A 10,285-nucleotide genomic window follows, 5' to 3' on the forward strand; every position below is an offset into this window, starting at 1 on the left:
GGGCCTTAGTCATCAGCGACTATCAAAGTCCAATGCTTTCATCGTCTCGGCCGACTTATCTTCTCCTAAGATGTAGAAGACGCTACTTTTAAACAAATTGTGGAGGATTCCATTTTTTTCTTTTTAGGGAAAAATTTTCCTTGTTACCTGAAGTGGAACCATGAGGGTGCTCCACTCATAGAAGAGAAAAAAATATATAGCATAATGCTGTGTTTTTGTATAGAAGAAATGACCAGAGGGCTCAACTAAGAACATAATACAACAGTAACACGTATTATCCATGTGTGTATTTGGACGCGCCCACTCTATAAGTAACAACTACGAGGGTCGTTCTAAAAGTAAAGTTGTTGTTTTTTATTTTTTTAATTTCAGATGACATTATACGTTAGTTTGATCGTCCATCAATACCCGCTGTTTCAGAGAAACACTGTAAATCCAACACATATGGCTAAAGAAAACCAAGCATGACCACTTTGAATGACTACTTTCAACCCATCCATTGATGAGCGGCCATGCTTGCTAGTCTGTAGTTCTACGGGTTGGATTTCCACTGTTCTGTAAAACCATAGGTATCGGTGGACGATTGAATTAATGTGTAGTGTTATTTGAAATTAATATATATATGTGTGTGTGTGTGTGTGTGTGAGAGAGAGAGAGAAAGAGAGAGAGAGAGAGAGAGAGATCCAGAGCGACAAATTACACATGTGAAAGCATATATATATTATTTCAAAAAAGCACTATTATTAGTTTGATCGTCCATCGATAATCTCGGTTTCACAAAAAAACCCTTCGAAACTTAGTGGGGCTAAAATATTAAATGTATCCGTTTTTAAGTTGATGTTGAGATGATCTCTCCTCGTATTCTCTCTATCTCTTTCTCTCTCTGATATGTACATATATATATATATATTCCATTTCTTTTGATATACTAAGCTGAAAATATATTTATATATATATAAATATATGTATATTTATATATATATGTATATATATATATATATATATATCTTTTGATATGCTAACTTTATTGAAAGCAATTTAAATCTGTTATATGTTAAAGAGAGAAACAAACAGTAGCACATCATTTTAAAGAACATTATCGTCCATCGATATCGTCGGTTTCACAAAAATACTGAAATCTAACCACACAGGGTTAAAAATACTAACGTACATCAATCGATGTTGTGTTAATGTCTCCTTCGCTCGCTCTCTCTCTCTCTCTCTCTCTCTCTCTCTCTCTCTCTCTCTCTCTCATATATATATATATATATATATATATATATATATATATGATCTTTTATCTTTGTAAATGAAAAGAAATAACAAATCTGCTATAATATGTTCAAAATTTAAGACAAACAGTAGCGCATCGTTCCCCCGATGTCAACAACATTGTTTGCATTCCAGAGAAGTTCAACACTGCTGAGGAAGGAATGCGGCTCCGCAACTCCTCAGATGTTTACAAAGTAGCGAAAAAGAAAGTCGGATGAAGAAGCAACCGCTTAAAAAGCACATCTACAACAACGGAACGATAACAGAAGATTTTACAAGCGACTTATACAAGATACTTATTGAAATTTATACGGAAAAAAAAAAACAAAAAAAAACTAACCTGTAATGGTAGAAGGTTGTGTGTTTTTTTTGTTTTTTTGTTGTTGTTGTTCTTGTTTTTTTGTTTTGTTTTTTTCCAGCGTCCGTGTTGAGGTGTGTCCCGGTGAAGAATACAGTTCTAACTGCTGCTGTGCCTGTGTATAACAACAACCTCCGAGATGTGTGTGGTTGGCGCACGCGCACAGGTTAGGGAATGGTAAGGGCGCGCACGGGAGCTAAGCTGTAAGGACGGGCGCGCGTTCGCCGGTTGTTTTGAATGAATGAACGACTGAAATGAATGAAAGGAGGCTGCAGTCCTAGAAAGTGTGTTGTGTGCGTGCGAGCATGCTGCTGCGTGTGTGTGCGGGTGAGTTGGGTGAGGAAATGTTCGCATCACTCACTTGTTTGGTCTATTCTTAGAGAGAGTGAGGTCAGACCTGCTCCCTACAACACTCGCTTGTACAGTCATTTTTCTCCTTCTGTTCCTCCTTTTTCTCTTCCTCTCCTTCTTTTCCCATTTTCTTCCTTTCTCTCTCTCTCTCTCTCTCTCTCTCTCTCTCTCTCTCTCTCCTCCTCCTCCTTTTCTTCTTCGTCCGGTTCTTTCCCTCTTTTACTTCTTTTTTCTATTTTCCCCACTGACTCCTTTCTTCTTCCAACCCCATTTCTTTTCCAACTCCTCATCCTCCTCTTTTTCTTCTTCTTCTGCGTCTTTTTCTTTTTTCCGTTTTTCCCCTTATTTTTTCTTTTCCTCTATTTTTTCTTTTTCCTTTTTCTTCTTTTTTCCTTTTTTTCTTCTTTTTTCCTTTTTTCTTTTCCTTTTCACGTTTTTTCCCCTATTTTTTATCTTTTCCTCTATTTTTTCTTTTTCCCTATTTTTTCTTTTCTTTTTTTCTTTTTCCCTATTTTTTCTTTTCTTTTTTCTTTTTCTTCTCTTTTCTTCTTTTTTCTTTTTCTTCTCTTTTCTTCTTTTTTCTTTTTTCGTTTTCTTTTTTTTTCTTTTTCTTCCAGTTTTTTTTTCTTTTCCCATTCTTCTACTTCCCCACTTTGTCTTCTCTTCTTCTTCCCCTTTTTTCTTCATCTTCTTCTTCTTCCCCTCTTTTCTTCATCATCATCATCATCATCATCATCATCATCTTCTTCTTCTTCTTCTTCCCCCCCCATGACTTCTTCTCATTTCTCGTCTTATAAGACTCTAATCTGCTGCCTAGAAGAGCTCTAACTAAACGTTCCCATTGTCTTTTCTTTTTCTTTTCAGTGCCTTTCTCTTGATCTTCCTTATTTTTCCTTTTCTTTCTTCTTCCTTCATTTTCTGTCAAAAGAAAGAAAAAAACGTTACACATGCCTTACAACATTCTTTTCCCTTTCTTTTCTTTTTCTCACCTTTTCTTTATTTTTATTAGCCAGGTGTGTATTTTGACGCACTCACTAAAAACTATGAGGGTCGTTCCAAAAGTAAAGCCTCCTATTTTATTTTTAACTATAAAAGTTTAAGAGCTATGAAGACGAGAGTGGTGTCATTAAAACGAGCGATCTTTTGTGTTCCAGAATTTATAGTTTTATGTAGTGAACAAGATTGTTTTTTTTTTGTTTTTTTTTTTTTGCTTGGGGGATCAACACTTATCAAGGCCCGAAGACCACTCGATGATAAGGTTAATGAATGTAAGGTGATAGTGAAGTAATCGTTAATGGTGTAAATTGGGTGGAATTCGATTATTTATGATGATGAACTAACAGGAACTTGTTTACATTAGATTTGAAGACTACCATGTTGTATTTAGCCGGGAAGCATGCCAGTGGAACAGTGTTCCAAAGGCGGGCAGTTTCATGCACTTTTGCTAGCGATGAACGATGACTGTGCATGAGCGTCTGGGGCGTGTTTTATCACATGAGAGTTCCAGAAGTAAAGCCTCCAAATTATTTTTTAACTCAAAAAGTTGAAGAGCTACAAAGACAGAAGTGATACCATTAGAACGCGCGACACTTTTGCTCCAGAATCTGTTTTTGTGTAGCCAATAACATTCTCAATCCTTTTTGCTAGCAATGACCCAAGTGCATGAGCCGGGTTAGGGTTAGGGTTAGGGTTAGCCGTCGGGAGAACGCTTTGTCATACGAGAGTGTTTCCAAAATAAAGCCTCCAAATTATTTTTTTTAACTCAAAAAGTTGAAGAGCTACAAAGACGGCAGTGGCTCCATTTGAATGAGCGACCTTTTGTGCTTCAGAATTTATTTTTCTACATTGTCAGCAGCATTCACAATGCACTTTTACCAGGAATTCAATGAGATGTCTCTTCTGCTGGCGCACGTCCATGACAGAGGTTGCTTTCGTAGCAGGTGCTATTATATGGCGTATGTTTTAAATGTTGTGTGAAAATGCACGAGGGGCGTTCGAAAAGTAATTTTTTATTCCACCCAAAAAATCAGAGAGGATTGCAAATTGCATTGCTATGATGACTGAACTTATGCATTTCTGACTTGAAAGTTTCATCTCTCTGTTGCAGGTGTTGACGGTGTAAACATACGCCATATAATACCACCGGCTATATTCTATCCTCTTCAGTTGTAAACCACATACATTTCGGGTGAAAGTTGACTTTTTTTGGTTTATTAACTAGCAGACTGCCCGATGTTGCTCGGTCATTAGATACGCTTGAATATGATATTTTAATTCATGCAAATTACATTCATTATAAAGAAAAATTTCTATTAATTCTTATATTGAACCTAATATAGAGGAGTTATATATGACTTGGGTGGCATCCGCTAGAATCGAAACCAAAACATACACTTCCTCTCATTCCTTAGCCTCCGAGCCCATACAAGACTGTAGAAAAATATAGAGGTTGATTAGTAAGAACGTTATACTTAAACAGATGTTGAAAATTGAAAAGACTGTTAATATAAATCTATATATGTGCACGCACACACACACACATACATACACTCTCACCAAAAAGGAAGTCCGCACTTGTCATGTTTGCAAAATCCGCAGAATTAACCTAAATTGAATGTAACTGTTTAAACAATCTATACCTTATTTGATTCGCATTTTATTCCTCTACAATTTTACCTGTTCATATTTGACTTTCCATTGAAGTAGCCTAATGTTCACGTCAATGTCAAAAATTGACTTCAAATCGAGAAGGCAAAAAGAAACTGCAGCAAGAAAGGAGCGTAAAACCAGGTTAAAACGCCCACGTTTCAAGCAACAAAGCATCTCTAATCGTAATTGTTGTTGTTCCAGGTTATACAACGTAACATTTAGTCCATATGCCACGACTTTCTCTTAGTGATTGTCAGGAGCTCATAATCTCCACCTTTCTGGTTTATCCAATCGAGAAATGGGCCGCACATTGAAATGTGATGAGTTGCGATTTTCAAAAAAAATGACAGTGCTGACTTTCTTTTTGGCGCCAGTGGCCTAGCAAGGTCATAGGGGAGAAAACTGAAGCTGACCTGCAGGACACTACATATACAAATGTATGCAAATTGGGGTACATTTAATTGGTTTGAAAATATAGTCTTTTTTACCAATTGTCATGGAATTTTAACCATAGAATAGTGTTATAATCTTCAAAGAGCCTGCAATTTTTCCTGTAGTTTCGTCCCATTGAACCAAAGATATGAACCACTCAATATTCAATTTGTCTACGAATATATATATATATATATATATATATATATATATATATATATATATATTATGTCCTATATAATAAAATGACTATAAAAATTCCTCTCTGGACCAAAGTATCGTACGTTTGCAACAACAGATGCCACATATAAATTCAATACATCTAGGCTAATAGCCACTATCTTATGTTGCTTTCGAACAACATTTTAGACACATTCAGACGTGATAATAAAATGCTAGATTGCATCCGACGAGCAACACCATCATAACGCAACATTTTTAGAGGAAGAAGTCTCTATTTTTCTCTCTAAATATTTAGTTTTACCACTACTCCCAGTTGTCACCAGAACGAATTCTACACTTTCCACAGATTCTGTGCTTTCACCACCCAAAATTGACTATTAAAAACATAGACTTAACATAATCTTTACAGTTTCCGATTCATAAATAATAACAGCTCCCTCTCCAAACTCCGTCTATTCTGATTGGCTGAGCTCTGATAATTCTTATATTCCGGAATCCCATTCTATGCTTCATAAATTGCAATATGGCGTCACTAAAAGACAAATTAAATCGCTCATCGTCATGTTCGTTCCACATTACTGTCTTATGTGTGCATTGCACTTCACAATTCGCTGGGCATTTACTTCAAGTATTGACGAGTCTCAAAATATTATGTATCTACAAATATTGAAAATATAAACAAGAAAATACGTCATTAATGGTTCTTATTATAATCCGTGCATGTGTGTGTTTGTGTGCGTGTTTAAAAAAATATTTAAAAACTTTTGTTGTTAAATCAATTGCAAAAAAAAAAAAAAATAATAATAATAATAATAGATGTATACAAACATTACAGAATGCAATTTTTTGCTGGACATCTGCTACAGACATTAATAAATCTCAAAATATTGTGTATCCACAAATATTGAGAACATAAACACAAAAAAAAACCTTCGTCGTTAATGGTTCTGCTTATAGTCCGTGCATGCGTGTGTTTGTGCGTGTGTCCAAAGAAACAACAAAAAAACACCTTCTGTTGTTAAAAGAATTGCAACCAAAAATAATACATGTATATAAACATTATAGAATGCAACTTTTCGTGATATATATATATATATATATATATATATATATATATGTGTGTGCAGTAAATTTACAATACATTTTTATTTATTTTTTATTTTATTTCTATTCACACAAACTGAGCCCCAACAACGTGTGGCTGGGTACAGCTAGTATATATATATATATATATATATATATATATATATATATATATATATATATATATATATATATATACCACATGTTTGGACACTTTCATAAGTTCCAAATCTAAGCAACTGTTGATCAGAATTTAACAAATGAAGGCTCGTTGGAAAGGTAATGACCTAGATTGTGTAGTAGGCAATATGTCATTTGCGTTTAAGCTCGCACATTAAGGGGATAATCTATCATCCTGGGCCTATTTTTTTGGCACTTTTTCTTCAGACGTCAAATGTTTCGGTAAAGGTACAGTATCTTTCCACCCTCAAAAAATCCTACATATCTTGGAAACTACTCGTTTCTTTGAGTTTTAAACATTATTTTCGTTTTCATCACCCCCGAAAACCTTTAATTGTGGTAATTTTAAAGGATTTTTGAGGGTGAAAAGATACTGCATCTTTAATAATGTTTCGATCATAGTCATTTGTTTTCGTAGTTTTGCATATGAATTATAAAATATCTGATATTTTCCCAAAACCTTGATGGAGGGGGGAGACTAAAACTTGTTGTATGGTTTCAAATGATCTGAAATAAAAGCCAGGGGAGACTTGATTCCAAATATTTCTCATATGTTATACCTCCCCTCCTTGGTTTTCATACATAAAGTAAATTTCACAGTGTATAAGGATTATTTGATACTGGAGATATTCATAATCGTACCCTATTTCCAAAAGAGGAGAGATATAACATATGAGAAATATTTGGATCAAGTCTCCCTTTGCTGTTATTTCAGATCATTTGAAACCACAGCAGCACGTTTTAGTCTCCCCTCCATCAAGGTTAGATGTTTTAGGGATATATATATATATATATATATATATATATATATATATATATATAATTCACCTGTGATCCGTTTTTTAAAAAATGGGATTGTTCAAAGACAAGATTGAAACAGGCATATATATATATATATATATATATATATATATATATATATATATATAGAACTACTTAATGTACTCACATAAAATTAATATACGAAAGTATAGATTTATGCGTAAAATTTAAGTATTTACTTCAAAAGTGCTCAATACGTAGGTAGAGCTAGTTAGTAAGTTATAAAATGCCTGAAGAATCCTAGAGTGGATGAAACGCGAAATATTCAGTGTAGCTTAATCGCCATATATATTTTATAACTTACTAATATATATATATATATATATATATATATATATATATATATATATATATATATATTGGTATAAAAAAGGTGAATTATAATTGAAAACTCATATTTCTACATGTATATATATATATATATATATATATATATATATACACACACACACAAACGTGTGAAAATACGATTTTTCAATTATAATTCACCTTTTTTAATATACCAATTCTTTATTTATGAAGCTCAATGTAATTACAGATCATATAACAAACAAATGACAAAAGTCTATATTCCAAATTTCATAATGTTGATCATCTTACAATTTATTCCTTTAATTACGTTAACATTTACAATTGTTTCGTAACGCAAAGTCTTTCCTTTAATTATTATTTCAATCAATGAATTTATTCTCCCTTAACTCGTCAGAAGAAATAACAACTATCAATCCATCAACAACAAAAATAAAATGCACGAAGGCATGACTACAAAATCCGAAAATTAGAAGAGAAATTGCAATTACGTTTTATTTTTTATTATCTTTTATTTTATCTTTTATTTTGCATGATGAAATAAAAGATAAATATATATTCAAACATGGTAGTAGTGTTTGAATATATGGCTAAGTGGCAGTTTTAGTCATTTAGAGCTGCTTTAAAGCTTTACCGCTCGCTAATTTTTCGACCAAATTTCAAACAATTATTACACTTTATAGATCACCTTCTCAGCTATATTGTGAAAAAATTTTTTTTTCAATTTTCATGCAGTAAAACAAAAGTTATGATGAATTTTCTGGTGTTCAAAATCGTAAAAATATGTAAGGCCGTGAGGGACGCTTTTTATGAGTGGTTTCCATAGCAACATCGTTGCTTCAGTGACTCCTATCACGAAAAGAGAAGTAACTCGTGAAACAGACAGAATGAAAGGGAGATAATTTATGGTATTTTATTGAAAGCAGACGAGTGCCGTACATTGTTATTACATATGTGTTTATGGGGGCAAAAAAAAAAAGATTGAAATTAAATAAAGAACAAGTGAATTAATTTGAAACCTGGAAAAATCATGGATTACAATAGAAAAATGCGAGCATGAAAAGTAATATGGTTAAGCTTAAACATGGAAAAGTAAAGGACTAGTTGTTAAAACTGGAAAAGAAAAGGCCAATATATTCTAGTAAAAATATAATAAATTTATAATTTAAAACATTGCAGCATTAAGAATTTTTTTTAATTCATGGTTGTTTGGTTGGTGGTTTTGTTTTACGGCATATCAACCCTTTTCAGGTTATTTAATTCCGAATCTGGTGATTTTGAAGAACGATTTTTTTAATATAGTATATTTGTTTTTTAAGTCGTATTCTATTTAACCCATAGTTGGGACCCTAACAGGTGCTACCACTCCGGGTCAGAGTGGACCTGGGAGCAATGGCAATTAAAGGGTGGCTCCACACTCCCTAAGGCCTGCAAGCTGAGGCCCTCACCATCGGATATAGTTTAAGGTCATAATTTATAACATTATATAATCAATTCTTAATGCTGCAATATTTTAAGTTATAAATTTATTATATTTTTTACTAGAATATGTTGTCCTTTTCGTTTATAGTTTTAACAACTCGTCCTTTACTTTTCCATGTTTAAGCTTAACCATATTACTTTTCAGGCTTGCATTTTTCTATTGCAATATATATATATATATATATATATATATATATATATATATATATATATTCGCTTGTCATCCACTCTTTAAAAGATGGACTCGTCCAATTGTTGAAGACAAGATGCAAGCAAGCAAGATCCACAGCATCTTATACTCATACAGCTTCTTTTTTTTTTTACTAGAGAGTTATCGCTTACAAAGGCCCAGAGGCCATTCGAAAATAACAGTAAAGGAGTGAACACCGTAATGATCGGTAATGGTGGAAATTGGGTAGAAACTGATTGTTTAAGAAGACAGCTCAACAAGAACTTGTTTATATTAGACTTGAAAACAACCATGTTATATTTAGTTGGAAACAACCCCAGGATATTGTGTTCTATGAATAGCTATCTCTAGGAAAGAAGTTGTACTCATGAAACTTTGTTTAGTTTTAAGCAAAGATAAATGGTAACGGAAACTGTTGGTAGTGGTTTTAGCGAGACGAGTATTTGAATGTTTTACGAGAAGAACCATAGATTGAAGCTCAGTCGAGCACCTGCCATGAAAATAACGATAGGACAGAGACAGACTTCCTACATCTCTTCTGTGAGAACGAAGTAGCAGGAAGGATGGGAGTTATGCCAACTATGGGGTAACTCCACATTTTCTAATAGGAGTTGCATCCTTGGATGCACTTGAAAGTCATGAGTGTGAGTTTTGAATTGTATGTCATTTTAGGTTTAGAATAATAGAGAAATTCTGTTCCAAACAAAATGGCTGTATCGAATCAGAATTTTCCAGAAAATGATGATAAAATATTGAAAGGCTAGTCGAACTTCTGCATCGAGCTCATGAAGATCGTCCCACAGGATCGTCTAGTCTGCATGAAGTCCTCTTTGTTTGTAAAAGTTATTTATTAACCTAAAACACTGTTGGGCATTCACGACTTAAACTTGGTGGACAAGTCAGGCATAAAGTGACGTTTATTTGGAACAAATATGGTTGGATTGTAAAGTGGATTGTGAATTTCATTAACACAA

General features: G+C 33.5%; 1 protein-coding gene across 2 annotated transcripts in view; it reads right to left on the reverse strand.

Annotated features, from left to right (window-relative positions):
- LOC145242654 (protocadherin-17-like) overlaps positions 1-1,959 on the reverse strand; it is a 196,716-nt gene extending 194,757 nt beyond the window's left edge. For both annotated transcript variants that reach the window (XM_080105780.1, XM_080105779.1), the window contains exon 1: positions 1,613-1,959. The gene's annotated coding sequence lies outside the window, so the exon portion shown is untranslated. The remainder of the gene's footprint in view (positions 1-1,612) is intronic.
- Positions 1,960-10,285: the final 8,326 nt, after the last annotated feature.

The sequence above is a fragment of the Euprymna scolopes genome, chromosome 21 (assembly GCF_053919585.1).
Source record: "Euprymna scolopes isolate OS-2025 chromosome 21, ASM5391958v1, whole genome shotgun sequence".
Classification (NCBI taxonomy): domain Eukaryota; kingdom Metazoa; phylum Mollusca; class Cephalopoda; order Sepiida; family Sepiolidae; genus Euprymna; species Euprymna scolopes.